Raw genomic sequence first — 20,320 nt, 5'->3', positions numbered from 1 at the left:
AACCTTATATCTGGGGACATTTGTGTATAAATTATTAGATTTTGTATTAGTGTCGAAGCCTATATGGTTCCATCAGGTATTTCAATTTCATTTTTCACACTCGATAAATTTACAAGTGGGGACCTTCACAGTCATTTCAACAGACAAGTGGGGTCTTTTAAACACACATTCTCTAATTTCATGTATATTTTAATTTTATAGTTTAAATATTGATTATTATAATGAAATTGAGGTAATCGGACCTTTTAAAGGCTTAACACTTAAGTTTTGAGCTGATTTCTGGTTTACAAGTGGGGACCTAAACAGTCTTCCAACCTTATATCTGGGGACATTTGTGTATAAATTATTAGATTTTGAATTAGTGTCAAAGCCTATATGGTTCAATCAAGTATTTCAATTTCATTTTTCACACTCGATAAATTTACAAGTGGGGACCTTCACCGTCATTTCAACAGACAAGTGGGGTATTTTAAACACACATTTTCAAATTTCATGTATATTTTAATTTTATAGTTTAAATATTGATTATTATAATGAAATTTAGGTAATCGGACCTTTTAATGGCTTAACACTTAAGTTTTGAGCTAATTTCAGGTTTACAAGTGGGGACCTAAACAGTCTTCCAACCTTATATCTGGGGACATTTGTGTATAAATTATTAGATTTATTACTAGTGTCGAAGCCTATATGGTTCCATCAGGTATTTCAATTTCATTTTTCACACTCGATAAATTTACAAGTGGGGACCTTCACAGTCATTTCAACAGACAAGTGGGGTCTTTTAAACACACATTTTCTAATTTCATGTATATTTTAATTTTATAGTTTAAATATTGATTATTATAATGAAATTTAGGTAATCGGACCTTTTAAAGGCTTAACACGTAAGTTTTGAGCTGATTTCAGGTTTACAAGTGGGGACCTAAACAGTCTTCCAACCTTATATCTGGGGACATTTGTGTATAAATTATTAGATTTTGAATTAGTGTCAAAGCCTATATTGTTCAATCAAGTATTTCAATTTCATTTTTCACACTCGATAAATTTACAAGTGGGGACCTTCACCGTCATTTCAACAGACAAGTGGGGTCTTTTAAACACACATTTTCTAATTTCATGTATATTTTAATTTTATAGTTTAAATATTGATTATTATAATGAAATTGAGGTAATCGGACCTTTTAAAGGCTTAACACTTAAGTTTTGAGCTGATTTCTGGTTTACAAGTGGGGACCTAAACAATTTTCCAACCTTATATCTGGGGACATTTGTGTATAAATTATTAGATTTTGTATTAGTGTCGAAGCCTATATGGTTCCATCAGGTATTTCAATTTCATTTTTCACACTCGATAAATTTACAAGTGGGGACCTTCACAGTCATTTCAACAGACAATTGGGGTCTTTTAAACACACATTCTCTAATTTCATGTATATTTTAATTTTATAGTTTAAATATTGATTATTATAATGAAATTGAGGTAATCGGACCTTTTAAAGGCTTAACACTTAAGTTTTGAGCTGATTTCTGGTTTACAAGTGGGGACCTAAACAGTCTTCCAACCTTATATCTGGGGACATTTGTGTATAAATTATTAGATTTTGAATTAGTGTCAAAGCCTATATGGTTCAATCAAGTATTTCAATTTCATTTTTCACACTCGATAAATTTACAAGTGGGGACCTTCACCGTCATTTCAACAGACAAGTGGGGTATTTTAAACACACATTTTCTAATTTCATGTATATTTTAATTTTATAGTTTAAATATTGATTATTATAATGAAATTTAGGTAATCGGACCTTTTAATGGCTTAACACTTAAGTTTTGAGCTAATTTCAGGTTTACAAGTGGGGACCTAAACAGTCTTCCAACCTTATATCTGGGGACATTTGTGTATAAATTATTAGATTTATTACTAGTGTCGAAGCCTATATGGTTTCATCAGGTATTTCAATTTCATTTTTCACACTCGATAAATTTACAAGTGGGGACCTTCACAGTCATTTCAACAGACAAGTGGGGTCTTTTAAACACACATTTTCTCTTTTCATGTATATTTTATATTTATAGTTTAAATATTGATTATTATAATGAAATTTAGGTAATCGGACCTTTTAATGGCTTAACACTTAAGTTTTGAGCTAATTTCAGGTTTACAAGTGGGGACCTAAACAATCTTCCAACCTTATATCTGGGGACATTTGTGTATAAATTATTAAATTTTGTATTAGTGTCGAAGCCTATATGGTTCAATTAAGTATTTCAATTTCATTTTTCACACTCGATAAATTTACAAGTGGGGACCTTCACCGTCATTTCAACAGACAAGTGGGGTATTTTAAACACACATTTTCTAATTTCATGTATATTTTAATTTTATAGTTTAAATATTGATTATTATAATGAAATTTAGGTAATCGGACCTTTTAAAGGCTTAACACGTAAGTTTTGAGCTGATTTCAGGTTTACAAGTGGGGACCTAAACAGTCTTCCAACCTTATATCTGGGGACATTTGTGTATAAATTATTAGATTTTAAATTAGTGTCAAAGCCTATATGGTTCAATCAAGTATTTCAATTTCATTTTTCACACTCGATAAATTTACAAGTGGGGACCTAAACTGCCTTCCAACCTTATATCTGGGGACATTTGTGTATAAATTATTAGATTTTGAATTAGTGTCAAAGCCTATATGGTTCAATCAAGTATTTCAATTTCATTTTTCACACTCGATAAATTTACAAGTGGGGACCTTCACCGTCATTTCAACAGACAAGTGGGGTCTTTTAAACACACATTTTCTAATTTCATGTATATTTTAATTTTATAGTTTAAATATTGATTATTATAATGAAATTTAGGTAATCGGACCTTTTAATGGCTTAACACGTAAGTTTTGAGCTGATTTCAGGTTTACAAGTGGGGACCTAAACAGTCTTCCAACCTTATATCTGGGGACATTTGTGGATAAATTATTAGATTTTGTACTAGTGTCGAAGCCTATATGGTTTCATCAGGTATTTCAATTTCATTTTTCACACTCGATAAATTTACAAGTGGGGACCTTCACAGTCATTTCAACAGACAAGTGGGGTCTTTTAAACACACATTTTCTCTTTTCATGTATATTTTATATTTATAGTTTAAATATTGATTATTATAATGAAATTTAGGTAATCGGACCTTTTAATGGCTTAACACTTAAGTTTTGAGCTAATTTCAGGTTTACAAGTGGGGACCTAAACAGTCTTCCAACCTTATATCTGGGGACATTTGTGTATAAATTATTAGATTTTGAATTAGTGTCAAAGCCTATATGGTTCAATCAAGTATTTCAATTTCATTTTTCACACTCGATAAATTTACAAGTGGGGACCTTCACCGTCATTTCAACAGACAAGTGGGGTCTTTTAAACACACATTTTCTCTTTTCATGTATATTTTATATTTATAGTTTAAATATTGATTATTATAATGAAATTTAGGTAATCGGACCTTTTAATGGCTTAACACGTAAGTTTTGAGCTGATTTCAGGTTTACAAGTGGGGACCTAAACAGTCTTCCAACCTTATATCTGGGGACATTTGTGGATAAATTATTAGATTTTGTACTAGTGTCGAAGCCTATATGGTTTCATCAGGTATTTCAATTTCATTCTTCACACTCGATAAATTTACAAGTGGGGACCTTCACAGTAATTTCAACAGACAAGTGGGGTCTTTTAAACACACATTTTCTAATTTCATGTATATTTTATATTTATAGTTTAAATATTGATTATTATAATGAAATTTAGGTAATAGGACCTTTTAAAGGCTTAACACGTAAGTTTTGAGCTGATTTCAGGTTTACAAGTGGGGACCTAAACAGTCTTCCAACCTTATATCTGGGGACATTTGTGTATAAATTATTAGATTTTGAATTAGTGTCAAAGCCTATATGGTTCAATCAAGTATTTCAATTTCATTTTTCACACTCGATAAATTTACAAGTGGGGACCTAAACAGTCTTCCAACCTTATATCTGGGGACATTTGTGTATAAATTATTAGATTTTGAATTAGTATCAAAGCCTATATGGTTCAATCAAGTATTTCAATTTCATTTATCACACTCGATAAATTTACAAGTGGGGACCTTCACCGTCATTTCAACAGACAAGTGGGGTCTTTTAAACACACCTTTTCTCTTTTCATGTATATTTTATATTTATAGTTTAAATATTGATTATTATAATGAAATTTAGGTAATCGGACCTTTTAAAGGCTTAACACTTAAGTTTTGAGCTGATTTCCGGTTTACAAGTGGGGGCCTAAACAATTTTCCAACCTTATATCTGGGGACATTTGTGTATAAATTATTAGATTTTGTATTAGTGTCGAAGCCTATATGGTTCCATCAGGTATTTCAATTTCATTTTTCACACTCGATAAATTTACAAGTGGGGACCTAAACAGTCTTCCAACCTTATATCTGGGGACATTTGTGTATAAATTATTAGATTTTGAATTAGTGTCAAAGCCTATATTGTTCAATCAAGTATTTCAATTTCATTTTTCACACTCGATAAATTTACAAGTGGGGACCTTCACCGTCATTTCAACAGACAAGTGGGGTCTTTTAAACACACATTTTCTAATTTCATGTATATTTTAATTTTATAGTTTAAATATTGATTATTATAATGAAATTTAGGTAATCGGACCTTTTAATGGCTTAACACTTAAGTTTTGAGCTAATTTCAGGTTTACAAGTGGGGACCTAAACAGTCTTCCAACCTTATATCTGGGGACATTTGTGTATAAATTATTAGATTTATTACTAGTGTCGAAGCCTATATGGTTTCATCAGGTATTTCAATTTCATTTTTCACACTCGATAAATTTACAAGTGGGGACCTTCACAGTCATTTCAACAGACAAGTGGGGTCTTTTAAACACACATTCTCTAATTTCATGTATATTTTAATTTTATAGTTTAAATATTGATTATTATAATGAAATTTAGGTAATCGGACCTTTTAAAGGCTTAACACGTAAGTTTTGAGCTGATTTCAGGTTTACAAGTGGGGACCTAAACAGTCTTCCAACCTTATATCTGGGGACATTTGTGTATAAATTATTAGATTTTGAATTAGTGTCAAAGCCTATATTGTTCAATCAAGTATTTCAATTTCATTTTTCACACTCGATAAATTTACAAGTGGGGACCTTCACCGTCATTTCAACAGACAAGTGGGGTCTTTTAAACACACATTTTCTAATTTCATGTATATTTTAATTTTATAGTTTAAATATTGATTATTATAATGAAATTTAGGTAATCGGACCTTTTAATGGCTTAACACGTAAGTTTTGAGCTGATTTCAGGTTTACAAGTGGGGACCTAAACAGTCTTCCAACCTTATATCTGGGGACATTTGTGTATAAATTATTAGATTTTGTACTAGTGTCGAAGCCTATATGGTTTCATCAGGTATTTCAATTTCATTTTTCACACTCGATAAATTTACAAGTGGGGACCTTCACAGTCATTTCAACAGACAAGTGGGGTCTTTTAAACACACATTTTCTAATTTCATGTATATTTTAATTTTATAGTTTAAATATTGATTATTATAATGAAATTTAGGTAATAGGACCTTTTAAAGGCTTAACACGTAAGTTTTGAGCTGATTTCAGGTTTACAAGTGGGGACCTAAACAGTCTTCCAACCTTATATCTGGGGACATTTGTGTATAAATTATTAGATTTTGAATTAGTGTCAAAGCCTATATGGTTCAATCAAGTATTCAATTTCATTTTTCACACTCGATAAATTTACAAGTGGGGACGTTCACCGTCATTTCAACAGACAAGTGGGGTCTTTTAAACACACATTTTCTAATTTCATGTATATTTTAATTTTATAGTTTAAATATTGATTATTATAATGAAATTGAGGTAATCGGACCTTTTAAAGGCTTAACACTTAAGTTTTGAGCTGATTTCTGGTTTACAAGTGGGGACCTAAACAATTTTCCAACCTTATATCTGGGGACATTTGTGTATAAATTATTAGATTTTGTATTAGTGTCGAAGCCTATATGGTTTCATCAGGTATTTCAATTTCATTTTTCACACTCGATAAATTTACAAGTGGGGACCTTCACAGTCATTTCAACAGACAAGTGGGGTCTTTTAAACACACATTTTCTAATTTCATGTATATTTTAATTTTATAGTTTAAATATTGATTATTATAATGAAATTTAGGTAATCGGACCTTTTAATGGCTTAACACGTAAGTTTTGAGCTGATTTCAGGTTTACAAGTGGGGACCTAAACAGTCTTCCAACCTTATATCTGGGGACATTTGTGGATAAATTATTAGATTTTGTACTAGTGTCGAAGCCTATATGGTTTCATCAGGTATTTCAATTTCATTCTTCACACTCGATAAATTTACAAGTGGGGACCTTCACAGTAATTTCAACAGACAAGTGGGGTCTTTTAAACACACATTTTCTAATTTCATGTATATTTTAATTTTATAGTTTAAATATTGATTATTATAATGAAATTTAGGTAATAGGACCTTTTAAAGGCTTAACACGTAAGTTTTGAGCTGATTTCAGGTTTACAAGTGGGGACCTAAACAGTCTTCCAACCTTATATCTGGGGACATTTGTGTATAAATTATTAGATTTTGAATTAGTGTCAAAGCCTATATGGTTCAATCAAGTATTTCAATTTCATTTTTCACACTCGATAAATTTACAAGTGGGGACCTTCACCGTCATTTCAACAGACAAGTGGGGTCTTTTAAACACACATTTTCTCTTTTCATGTATATTTTATATTTATAGTTTAAATATTGATTATTATAATGAAATTTAGGTAATCGGACGTTTTAAAGGCTTAACACTTAAGTTTTGAGCTGATTTCAGGTTTTCAAGTGGGGACCTAAACAGTCTTCCAACCTTATATCTGGGGACATTTGTGTATAAATTATTAGATTTATTACTAGTGTCGAAGCCTATATGGTTTCATCAGGTATTTCAATTTCATTTTTCACACTCGATAAATTTACAAGTGGGGACCTTCACCGTCATTTCAACAGACAAGTGGGGTCTTTTAAACACACATTTTCTCTTCTCATGTATATTTTATATTTATAGTTTAAATATTGATTATTATAATGAAATTTAGGTAATCGGACCTTTTAAAGGTTTAACACTTAAGTTTTGAGCTGATTTCAGGTTTACAAGTGGGGACCTAAACAATCTTCCAACCTTATATCTGGGGACATTTGTGTATAAATTATTAAATTTTGTATTAGTGTCGAAGCCTATATGGTTCAATTAAGTATTTCAATTTCATTTTTCACACTCGATAAATTTACAAGTGGGGACTTAAACTGTCTTCCAACCTTATATCTGGGGACATTTGTGTATAAATTATTAGATTTTGAATTAGTGTCAAAGCCTATATGGTTCAATCAAGTATTTCAATTTCATTTTTCTTACTCGATAAATTTACAAGTGGGGACCTTCACCGTCATTTCAACAGACAAGTGGGGTATTTTAAACACACATTTTCTAATTTCATGTATATTTTAATTTTATAGTTTAAATATTGATTATTATAATGAAATTTAGGTAATCGGACCTTTTAAAGGCTTAACACGTAAGTTTTGAGCTGATTTCAGGTTTACAAGTGGGGACCTAAACAGTCTTCCAACCTTATATCTGGGGACATTTGTGTATAAATTATTAGATTTTAAATTAGTGTCAAAGCCTATATGGTTCAATCAAGTATTTCAATTTCATTTTTCACACTCGATAAATTTACAAGTGGGGACCTTCACCGTCATTTCAACAGACAAGTGGGGTCTTTTAAACACACATTTTCTAATTTCATGTATATTTTAATTTTATAGTTTAAATATTGATTATTATAATGAAATTTAGGTAATCGGATCTTTTAATGGCTTAACACGTAAGTTTTGAGCTGATTTCAGGTTTACAAGTGGGGACCTAAACAGTCTTCCAACCTTATATCTGGGGACATTTGTGTATAAATTATTAGATTTTGTACTAGTGTCGAAGCCTATATGGTTTCATCAGGTATTTCAATTTCATTTTTCACACTCGATAAATTTACAAGTGGGGACCTTCACCGTCATTTCAACAGACAAGTGGGGTCTTTTAAACACACCTTTTCTCTTTTCATGTATATTTTATATTTATAGTTTAAATATTGATTATTATAATGAAATTTAGGTAATCGGACCTTTTAAAGGCTTAACACGTAAGTTTTGAGCTGATTTCAGGTTTACAAGTGGGGACCTAAACAGTCTTCCAACCTTATATCTGGGGACATTTGTGTATAAATTATTAGATTTTGTACTAGTGTCGAAGCCTATATGGTTTCATCAGGTATTTCAATTTCATTTTTCACACTCGATAAATTTACAAGTGGGGACCTTCACCGTCATTTCAACAGACAAGTGGGGTCTTTTAAACACACCTTTTCTCTTTTCATGTATATTTTATATTTATAGTTTAAATATTGATTATTATAATGAAATTTAGGTAATCGGACCTTTTAAAGGCTTAACACTTAAGTTTTGAGCTGATTTCTGGTTTACAAGTGGGGACCTAAACAATTTTCCAACCTTATATCTGGGGACATTTGTGTATAAATTATTAGATTTTGTATTAGTGTCGAAGCCTATATGGTTTCATCAGGTATTTCAATTTCATTTTTCACACTCGATAAATTTACAAGTGGGGACCTTCACAGTCATTTCAACAGACAAGTGGGGTCTTTTAAACACACATTTTCTAATTTCATGTATATTTTAATTTTATAGTTTAAATATTGATTATTATAATGAAATTTAGGTAATCGGACCTTTTAATGGCTTAACACGTAAGTTTTGAGCTGATTTCAGGTTTACAAGTGGGGACCTAAACAGTCTTCCAACCTTATATCTGGGGACATTTGTGGATAAATTATTAGATTTTGTACTAGTGTCGAAGCCTATATGGTTTCATCAGGTATTTCAATTTCATTCTTCACACTCGATAAATTTACAAGTGGGGACCTTCACAGTAATTTCAACAGACAAGTGGGGTCTTTTAAACACACATTTTCTAATTTCATGTATATTTTAATTTTATAGTTTAAATATTGATTATTATAATGAAATTTAGGTAATAGGACCTTTTAAAGGCTTAACACGTAAGTTTTGAGCTGATTTCAGGTTTACAAGTGGGGACCTAAACAGTCTTCCAACCTTATATCTGGGGACATTTGTGTATAAATTATTAGATTTTGAATTAGTGTCAAAGCCTATATGGTTCAATCAAGTATTTCAATTTCATTTTTCACACTCGATAAATTTACAAGTGGGGACCTTCACCGTCATTTCAACAGACAAGTGGGGTCTTTTAAACACACATTTTCTCTTTTCATGTATATTTTATATTTATAGTTTAAATATTGATTATTATAATGAAATTTAGGTAATCGGACGTTTTAAAGGCTTAACACTTAAGTTTTGAGCTGATTTCAGGTTTTCAAGTGGGGACCTAAACAGTCTTCCAACCTTATATCTGGGGACATTTGTGTATAAATTATTAGATTTATTACTAGTGTCGAAGCCTATATGGTTTCATCAGGTATTTCAATTTCATTTTTCACACTCGATAAATTTACAAGTGGGGACCTTCACCGTCATTTCAACAGACAAGTGGGGTCTTTTAAACACACATTTTCTCTTCTCATGTATATTTTATATTTATAGTTTAAATATTGATTATTATAATGAAATTTAGGTAATCGGACCTTTTAAAGGTTTAACACTTAAGTTTTGAGCTGATTTCAGGTTTACAAGTGGGGACCTAAACAATCTTCCAACCTTATATCTGGGGACATTTGTGTATAAATTATTAAATTTTGTATTAGTGTCGAAGCCTATATGGTTCAATTAAGTATTTCAATTTCATTTTTCACACTCGATAAATTTACAAGTGGGGACTTAAACTGTCTTCCAACCTTATATCTGGGGACATTTGTGTATAAATTATTAGATTTTGAATTAGTGTCAAAGCCTATATGGTTCAATCAAGTATTTCAATTTCATTTTTCTTACTCGATAAATTTACAAGTGGGGACCTTCACCGTCATTTCAACAGACAAGTGGGGTATTTTAAACACACATTTTCTAATTTCATGTATATTTTAATTTTATAGTTTAAATATTGATTATTATAATGAAATTTAGGTAATCGGACCTTTTAAAGGCTTAACACGTAAGTTTTGAGCTGATTTCAGGTTTACAAGTGGGGACCTAAACAGTCTTCCAACCTTATATCTGGGGACATTTGTGTATAAATTATTAGATTTTAAATAAGTGTCAAAGCCTATATGGTTCAATCAAGTATTTCAATTTCATTTTTCACACTCGATAAATTTACAAGTGGGGACCTTCACAGTCATTTCAACAGACAAGTGGGGTCTTTTAAACACACATTTTCTAATTTCATGTATATTTTAATTTTATAGTTTAAATATTGATTATTATAATGAAATTTAGGTAATCGGACCTTTTAATGGCTTAACACGTAAGTTTTGAGCTGATTTCAGGTTTACAAGTGGGGACCTAAACAGTCTTCCAACCTTATATCTGGGGACATTTGTGGATAAATTATTAGATTTTGTACTAGTGTCGAAGCCTATATGGTTTCATCAGGTATTTCAATTTCATTCTTCACACTCGATAAATTTACAAGTGGGGACCTTCACAGTAATTTCAACAGACAAGTGGGGTCTTTTAAACACACATTTTCTAATTTCATGTATATTTTAATTTTATAGTTTAAATATTGATTATTATAATGAAATTTAGGTAATAGGACCTTTTAAAGGCTTAACACGTAAGTTTTGAGCTGATTTCAGGTTTACAAGTGGGGACCTAAACAGTCTTCCAACCTTATATCTGGGGACATTTGTGTATAAATTATTAGATTTTGAATTAGTGTCAAAGCCTATATGGTTCTATCAAGTATTTCAATTTCATTTTTCACACTCGATAAATTTACAAGTGGGGACCTTCACCGTCATTTCAACAGACAAGTGGGGTCTTTTAAACACACCTTTTCTCTTTTCATGTATATTTTATATTTATAGTTTAAATATTGATTATTATAATGAAATTTAGGTAATCGGACCTTTTAAAGGCTTAACACTTAAGTTTTGAGCTGATTTCCGGTTTACAAGTGGGGACCTAAACAATTTTCCAACCTTATATCTGGGGACATTTGTGTATAAATTATTAGATTTTGAATTAGTGTCAAAGCCTATATGGTTCAATCAAGTATTTCAATTTCATTTTTCACACTCGATAAATTTACAAGTAGGGACCTTCACCGTCATTTCAACAGACAAGTGGGGTATTTTAAACACACATTTTCTCTTTTCATGTATATTTTAATTTTATAGTTTAAATATTGATTATTATAATGAAATTTAGGTAATCGGACCTTTTAAAGGCTTAACACGTAAGTTTTGAGCTGATTTCAGGTTTACAAGTGGGGACCTAAACAGTCTTCCAACCTTATATCTGGGGACATTTGTGTATAAATTATTAGATTTTGAATTAGTGTCAAAGCCTATATGGTTCAATCAAGTATTTCAATTTCATTTTTCACACTCGATAAATTTACAAGTAGGGACCTTCACCGTCATTTCAACAGACAAGTGGGGTATTTTAAACACACATTTTCTCTTTTCATGTATATTTTAATTTTATAGTTTAAATATTGATTATTATAATGAAATTTAGGTAATCGGACCTTTTAAAGGCTTAACACGTAAGTTTTGAGCTGATTTTAGGTTTACAAGTGGGGACCTAAACAGTCTTCCAACCTTATATCTGGGGACATTTGTGTATAAATTATTAGATTTTGAATTAGTGTCAAAGCCTATATGGTTCAATCAAGTATTTCAATTTCATTTTTCACACTCGATAAATTTACAAGTGGGGACCTAAACAGTCTTCCAACCTTATATCTGGGGACATTTTTGTATAAATTATTAGATTTTGAATTAGTGTCAAAGCCTATATGGTTCAATCAAGTATTTCAATTTCATTTTTCACACTCGATAAATTTACAAGTGGGGACCTTCACCGTCATTTCAACAGACAAGTGGGGTCTTTTAAACACACATTTTCTCTTTTCATGTATATTTTATATTTATAGTTTAAATATTGATTATTATAATGAAATTTAGGTAATCGGACCTTTTAAAGGCTTAACACTTAAGTTTTGAGCTGATTTCAGGTTTACAAGTGGGGACCTAAACAGTCTTCCAACCTTATATCTGGGGACATTTGTGTAAAAATTATTAGATTTTGTACTAGTGTCGAAGCCTATATGGTTCCATCAGGTATTTCAATTTCATTTTTCACACTCGATAAATTTACAAGTGGGGACCTTCACAGTCATTTCAACAGACAAGTGGGGTCTTTTAAACACACATTTTCTAATTTCATGTATTTTTTAATTTTATAGTTTAAATATTGATTATTATAATGAAATTTAGGTAATCGGACCTATTAAAGGCTTAACACTTAAGTTTTGAGCTTATTTCAGGTTTACATGTGGGGACCTAAACCGTCTTCCTACCTTATATCTGGGGACATTTTTTGATTATACACTTTCAAGATACACGCAGTGACTTCATTGACAAGTGGGGACTTTCACCTAGCGACATCAATATCTGAAATATGAAAGTAATCTGGAATTAAGGTCCCCATTTATGCGGTGAAAATATCGTGTGTTTTCAGGTCCCTACATATAAATGTCTTGGGTTCTTTTTCCACAGCGAGTGTTTAATTATATGCTTTACGGCGCTCAACTAATTATGAAATCCTCTTTTTAATGAACTATAGTTAATTGGGTCCTCAGATGTCAATCACTCCTTACCGGTCCCCAAGTGTCAATCGTGTGCCCGTAGGTGTGTGTGTGTGTGTCTGTCTGTTGTTATTGACTTACACCCCAGGGGACCGCGTTCGCAGTTTCCGAATCGAAGCAAATGTGTTCGCTATTTCCGGACCGCAATCACAGTTCCCGGAAAATTCAAAACTTGAGGCTATCCACAATTCAACTAGTCACTATTATTTCATCTGACTAGTCAATCGTCCATTCCACATGAACACAAATCTGTATTCATTGGCTTCTAACACCACCATCTTCTGGGCGTTGTTTTTGTCTATCCCACATACACACCAGTCTGTACTTACTGGCTTCTAACACCACCATCTTCTGGTCATTATTCCCACATGGACACCAGTCTGTACTTACTGGCTTCTAACACCACTATCTTCTGGTCTTTGTTTTTGTCCATCCCACATGGACACCAGTCTGTACACCTGGCTTCTACACCACCATCTTCTGGTCTTTGTTTTTGTCCATCTCACATGGACACCAGTCTGCACACCTGGCTCCTACACCACCTTCTTCTGGTCATTGTTTTTGTCCATCCCACATGGACACCAGTCTGCACACCTGGCTTCTACTCCATCATCATCCTTAAGGTTAAGACATACGCGGCGATCGGCCAGGGTTACGAGAAACGTCCGGCCTCCCAATGGCGGGGCTTCCACCAAAGGTTCACGCAATTGCGCTGTTCTTATCCATAGCTGCGATTCGAAATCGTTATATACTACCTATTTGACTATGGTGAAGCAACCGGCGTATGCTTCATTTTAAACGCCAATATTAGTCAAGTCTCTCAAGAATGTTTAATTGTTCTTTATCAAGACGATGTAACGCTCAATAAGGCGAACAACTAACGAAGAAAATATTTAATATTAATTATATTTATTTTAATATTTAAGATAATCTTGTTTCTCAACTCAAAATTAATACGGAAAGAGTTAAAAAGCAGTCTATTTTTCTGTCTGTGTGTGTCTGTCCGTTGTCACACTAGTGCGCCGAGTTAGCAGGTCGCTTTGTTTTGATGTGTTAAGAAATCCTACAGAACCTTAATATTCACTTTTTCCATAATATAAAGTGAATATATGGAAATCTTTTTCGTAATTACGATGCATGTAATACTTTTGTAGCTTTAAAGCTCTATTTCATTTTGATATTCCAAGGATGTTTTTTAATATTGTTATTTGAAATGGATGTTTATATATTACTTAAGCTATACTACATCTGTTTATAGCATAATCCTTTCTATAGTCATTTCAAGAAAAACGCAACGATGTTGGTCAATTGATTTGTTATTTGTCAATAGGCCTAGTGAACCTTGGGTTTGGTTTTCATTTCTGTAATGCAGAGACATTAACGGTTCAGAGTGAGCCGAAAGTTAATAAACTTTTAAATAATTAGGCTTAGATTATATAATCATGGTGGATACCTGGGCCGCGTTCAGCAGAGCTCAGCGCTGTTAGCAGTGTCCTACAGGACGGGATTTTGTTTTAGAATTAGACGTCACGGTGCTCAGCGCTGAGCCAGCGTGGTCTTCAAAGAAAATAGTCGGGTTTTTGGAAAACGTGACGTAAAACGCGTAGTTCTCAGTTTGGCGAAAAAACATGGAGGAAATAATACAATAGGTCTTGCTGATTCTGATGGGACTATAGCTATTTAATTGGCGTGAAACCAGTTGATCACGCGATAATTTTAAGATACATGTTACTTTCTAATTTTAATTATAAAAGTTGTTGTTATCTATCTCTTTGAATATGTTATCATACAATTTTGTTAAGCCTTGGTACCTTGCACGCTTTATTGCGCTAGCGTCATTTTTAAAACACCGATGACCGGAGAAAAGCTATGATGACAGATCTCACCGGTAAACGTTTTCCAAAATCCGCTGTCATTTTGGGGAGCTCTGCTGGACGCAGCCCAGACCAGTGAAAGGTCTGATCGTAATCGGATTATAGCTTCGTGTTTTCATGCTTTTTATGGTGCGCATTTACTTTCAGTGTGTGTAGCCACAAATAAGCTTTGGTGTTATGTAACGTTAACAGTCATGTTGACAAACTAAGAAAATCGATGAGGTGAAACGAGAGGATAGTGTTTACATGGCAACCCTGTTGTGAATATGGCTTTGAACATAGAGGGTATACAGTTGAGGAGTAGAAAATTGGGCCTTTACAAAAACGTAAAGGTAATATCCCTCCAAAGTTTTAGCTCTTCATTTCCCGTTTTTCCCCCATCGGATGAATTTAATGTGTACAAGTATATCCTTATTGGATGTAAAATGTCGTCTGATTTACAGTATATTTGCTATGCTTTGTATACTGCTTTAATATTTCATAAATTTTAACTTCAGTATTTGTTCTTAAAAAAAGAAACATTTCCATATCTGGGTAAGTAAGTTTGTAAGTAGTCCTCCTCGGAGAGGTAATATTTTGGTTTTCCCAACTTGTTACCTCTCCGTGTGACGTAGTCCAGGAGAGGTTCTGTAACGGCCGGGTCTGTCTGTGTGTGTGTGTGTGTGTGTGTGTGTGTCTGTCTGGGTGTCTGTCTGTGTGTCTGTCTGTCCGTTGTTACACCCACGTGACCGCGTTCGCAGTTTGCGTATCGGAGCAAACGTGTTCCCAATTTCCGGACCGCATTGACAGTTCACAGAAATTTGGAAAATTGTATTTCTCTCCTTTGGCTAATCTATACTTGAGTTCTCACACCACCATGTTTGGTCTTCGTCCATCCCATATGAACACCGGTCTGGTACTTTTCTGGCTTCCACCACCACCATCTTCTATTCTTTGTCAATCCCACATTGACACCAGTCTGCACTTACACTGGCTTCTAACACCACCATCCACAAAGTCTATTCCACATAGACACCAATCTATATCATTGGCTTCTACTCCATTATCATCGTTTGGTTTTAGGATATACACGGCGATCAGCTAGGGTTACGACAAACGTATAGCCTCCCTAAGGTGGGATCTCCACCAAAGGTTTTCGCAATTGCGCTTTTTCCTTACTATTATAATGGAAACGAATCGTATATATACCCCAAATTTGAAAAAAGCGGGCAAGAGGGGTACCCTTCACTTTAAACGTCAATACTAGCAAAGTTTGAGATGATAATAGGTATAACTTTATTTTAAACGATTTAACTATTATTAATGTTAATTATTGAAGATTAAAATAATTAAAAATAATTATATTTATTTAATTATTAAAGATAAACCTCTCGTGCAAAGAGAGAGATTATCATTGCCTCCTATATCTACCAAGGCCCGTGCATGCGATATATTTCCTTCATTGCCTCCTATATCTATCAAGGCCCGTGCATTGTGATATATTTCATTCATTGCCTCCTATATCTATTAAGGCCCGTGCATTGCGATATATTTTTCAAAACAACAACAAAAATGGGAAGCTCCTCTCAGAAACATAATAGTTTCTTTTCTCTGTATATGAAATGAAAATATGGATAATATTGCTCTCCTTCTTTAATGGTATGAATCCTTGCCTGTCTATTAATATTTTACGTAAGAGAAATACGTATTTAGCGAAGCCTAGAGAGGATAAACATAAGCGAGATTGTTTCGGAAAAAAAATACTGCTTCCACTAATGGGTTTATACTCCTTGTTACTGTTGTATAGAGTAATCTTGATAAAAGCTTAAAAAATTACGAGAGGACAGATCTTTTTTATCCTCTTGTTTTATTCTTAATAAGAATATAAAACATTTATTTTGTATCAAAAAATATTTTTTGGTGCTGAGATTGCTTTAGAAAAATCCAAACGGTTAGGCATTGGTAAAAAAGACATGTGTAAGCTATTTGCAGAGATGATAATTGTTTTACATGTTTTAAATAAAACTGAAGCTTCCATTATTGTGTTTATGCTCCTTGTTTGTTTCACTGAAAACCATCTAGGTGTAGATAACAGTTAGACCAAAAATTTCAAAAAAACCTAGTTGAAAATAGACCTTTTAAATTTGCGGGAGCCATTCTTTAGAATTTTTCTATGCTTGTAGGTTGTCAATTTATCTACCAGTAAATATTCGTGTTTGGAAGTTGGATATTAAGTCAAATTAAGTGGTTGTAAAGAGCCAGCAGGTTTTTGCCGCTTCTTTTTGTGAGTATTCGATTTTTGTATGTAAAATGGTGGAAGATAATGTTGAGAGTAAGGATGAAATGCGGAAGCGCAAAAGCGCGGGAAAGGATGAGGGCAAAAAGGTCGACGTTTTCATTGGATACTTAAGTTTACATAATCTTCTCGACACGGAGAGGTAAAATTTTGGTTTTCCCGACTTGTTTACTATAGAGACAAATATTAAATACCCAAAAAATACTCAAGCCTAATATTCGCGAATACTCGGGCCTAATATTCGCGAATACTCGGGCCTAATATTCGCGAATACTCGGTCCCAATATTCGCGAATACTCGGGCCCAATATTCGCGAACACTCGGGCCCAATATTCGCGGCAACTCGGGCCCAATATTCGCGAATACTCGGGCCCAATATTCGCGAACACTCGGGCCCAATATTCGCGAACACTCGGGCCCAATATTCGCGAACACTCGGGCCCAATATTCGCGAACACTCGGGCCCAATATTCGCGAATACTCGGGCCCAATATTCGCGAATACTCGGGCCTAATATTCGCGAATACGGGCCTAATATTCGCGAATACGGGCCTAATATTCGCGAATACTCGGGCCCAATATTCGCGAATACTCGGGCCCAGTATTCGCGAACACTCGGGCCCAACATTCGCGAATACTCGGGCCCAATATTCGCGAACACTCGGGCCCAATATTCGCGAGTACTCGGGCCCAATATTCGCGAATACTCGGGCCCAATATTCGCGAATACTCGGGCCCAATATTCGCGAATACTCGGGCCCAATATTCGCAAATACTCGGGCCCAATATTCGCGAATACTCGGGCCTAATATTCGCGAATACTCGGGCCTAATATTCGCGAATACTCGGGCCCAATATTCGCGAATACTCGGGCCCAATATTCGCGAATACTCGGGCCTAATATTCGCGAATACTCGGGCCCAATATTCGCGAATACTCGGTCCCAATATTCGCGAATACTCGGGCCTAATATTCGCGAATACTCGGGCCCGATATTCGCGAATATCAAGGCCTTGGGCCTACGTCGTTGGTCATAAAAGCTAGACATGAACTGGAAAGTAATACTTTATCTGAGCCTAAATTTGACCAATGAGTGGCATCATTAAAAGAGAACTAGCGAATCAGAATTCACTATTCTGGAGCAGAAGTATGGCTTCCCATTTAGGCCTTGGCTCTTTTGCGGAATCGGTTGTTGAATATTTATCAAATAGTATTCGATATTCGTTCGTGTAATAAAATTGGGTTTAAACAAATACCGAAACTGTTGTTGTTCTCGATATTCCATCGAATTATTCGTCATAGACGAGTAACTGCATAGACTTACAAAAAAATTTTATTTTTCTTATGTTACAAAAATCCTGTAGCAGATACTTTATCAATGGCTGAACCAGAAGGGAATAAGAGAGAAGGGAGACATTAGTGATGTTTTTAGAAGATTGCGTTGATTTTCTGTCATGTTTACGAATAGGCAGATTCTGGGATGGAATTGCCAAAGGTCTTAGGCGCGGTGGGTATTTGAACTGATCTGTTAAAGAATTGTAGAATTAAAGCTACTACAAATTTTATTACTCCAGCAAGTGTCTTCCCTCTATGTTCTTGCGGAATTGTTTTATAATCGTCTTTTTTAAAGTGAGAAGAGCAAACAACCATGGTATTACTAGGTTTCTTTCCCATTTTTAAGGAACTTCCCAAGCCTTGGCTAATTTCGGTAGTTTTGTAGGGAAACGATGAAACCGCATACCTTTCATGGTGCCATTGTTTTTACACCCGTAAACACAGCAATATGTAACCATTTTTGTAATTTAAAACACAAGTAAAAGAGTGTTTACTTAATAATAAATTAGTTAATGTCTGACTTTACTTTCACTCCCTGAGATTTGGGCCTAATAGTCTACCAAGTCGTCTGCTCTGTTTCCTTAAGATCGCGCCATATTGGACAAACCGAAGCGCCCCCTTTTAATTCTTTTGGAAAGAGGATACAGAGTGTCATCCTTCTTCTATTATCCCCTTCTGATGAAACCGACTTAAAATAATTCCCTCGAAGTATAAAATCTATATCTATATAAATCAAAGTCCTGACTGACTGACTGACTGATAATCAACGCCCAGCCCAAACCGATTGCCGTAGAAGGCTGAAAATTTGCAGGAACGTTACTCATAAGCGCCATCTTAGTAAATGGCGCCCAGAAATGTAAAAAATATTCTCTATGCAACAAAGTCCGCGAGTTTCAACCGATTCCACAAATATTTAGTACATTGGTTTCCTTTGACCTATAGACGGGCTGAATGGTCTTTTGGGTTCCATTTGTTGCCATCTTTTTAAATGGCGGCCAAAAAAACCCTTTATGGAATAATTTCCGCGTGAAAAGTAATAAAAAAAAGTGCTGACGGGCAACGCCGAGTGCCATCACTCCTAGGGTGCTACAAAAATATTAGTCCTAAGTAAAATCTACCCATTCTTTATAACATTTAGTCGGTAATAAAAATCTTACGACGCTAGTGCGTCTTGTAATTCTAAAAAGAAATCCAATTGGTGGGGAAGCTACTTTCGTGTTGAAACTAGGGTTGTAAATTTTCCGGAAAAATAAAACGCGGAAAATTTTCCGCTTTTCGGAAAAATATAAAACTAGCAATAATGTGAGCTTTGAGTCAATTTATCTAACTTTTAAAGATTTAAAACATTCTCCAGTTATTTTGCCATCTTTAGTAGATTTATTAAAGTACCGCCAAATATTAGTGGTTGATTTTCCCATAATTTGTGACTTTAAACAGGGTTAACAAACTTAATAAAATTAACAACATAACACCTCGTTTCCCTTACAATGACGCAGATGATCACTATCCTTTATGCCTGATAATTTTAGTTTCACTTGGGTCTCTTAACGGTTAGGTCTCGACCATAGATATACAGGGTGGCTTCGGTATTTGTGGCCAATAGCTTCTATGGGATAGTATTATTCCACTGAAAATAGTATGTTTCCTACCATATTGTGTTGCAGGATTGATAACGTGAATAATAGATATGTAATGCAATAGACTGCTGTAATCGAAATAATGTTTAACGTATTGCCTACAGTTTAAAGGGAGGGTGAAGTAGATTAGTGATTTTTTATCGATTTTTCTACTAATTATAAGACCAGAATGCATAGTCAAACATCCAGGAAATACTTCCGAATGATTTTAAAATTCAAATTAGGTTCAGA

Source organism: Phalangium opilio, unplaced genomic scaffold (assembly GCF_054372755.1).
Source record: "Phalangium opilio isolate 3A_F unplaced genomic scaffold, DU_Popi_V2 ptg000090l_1, whole genome shotgun sequence".
NCBI lineage: Eukaryota > Metazoa > Arthropoda > Arachnida > Opiliones > Phalangiidae > Phalangium > Phalangium opilio.
The sequence above is the reverse complement of the archived record's forward strand: the minus strand, read 5'-3'. Positions refer to the sequence as shown.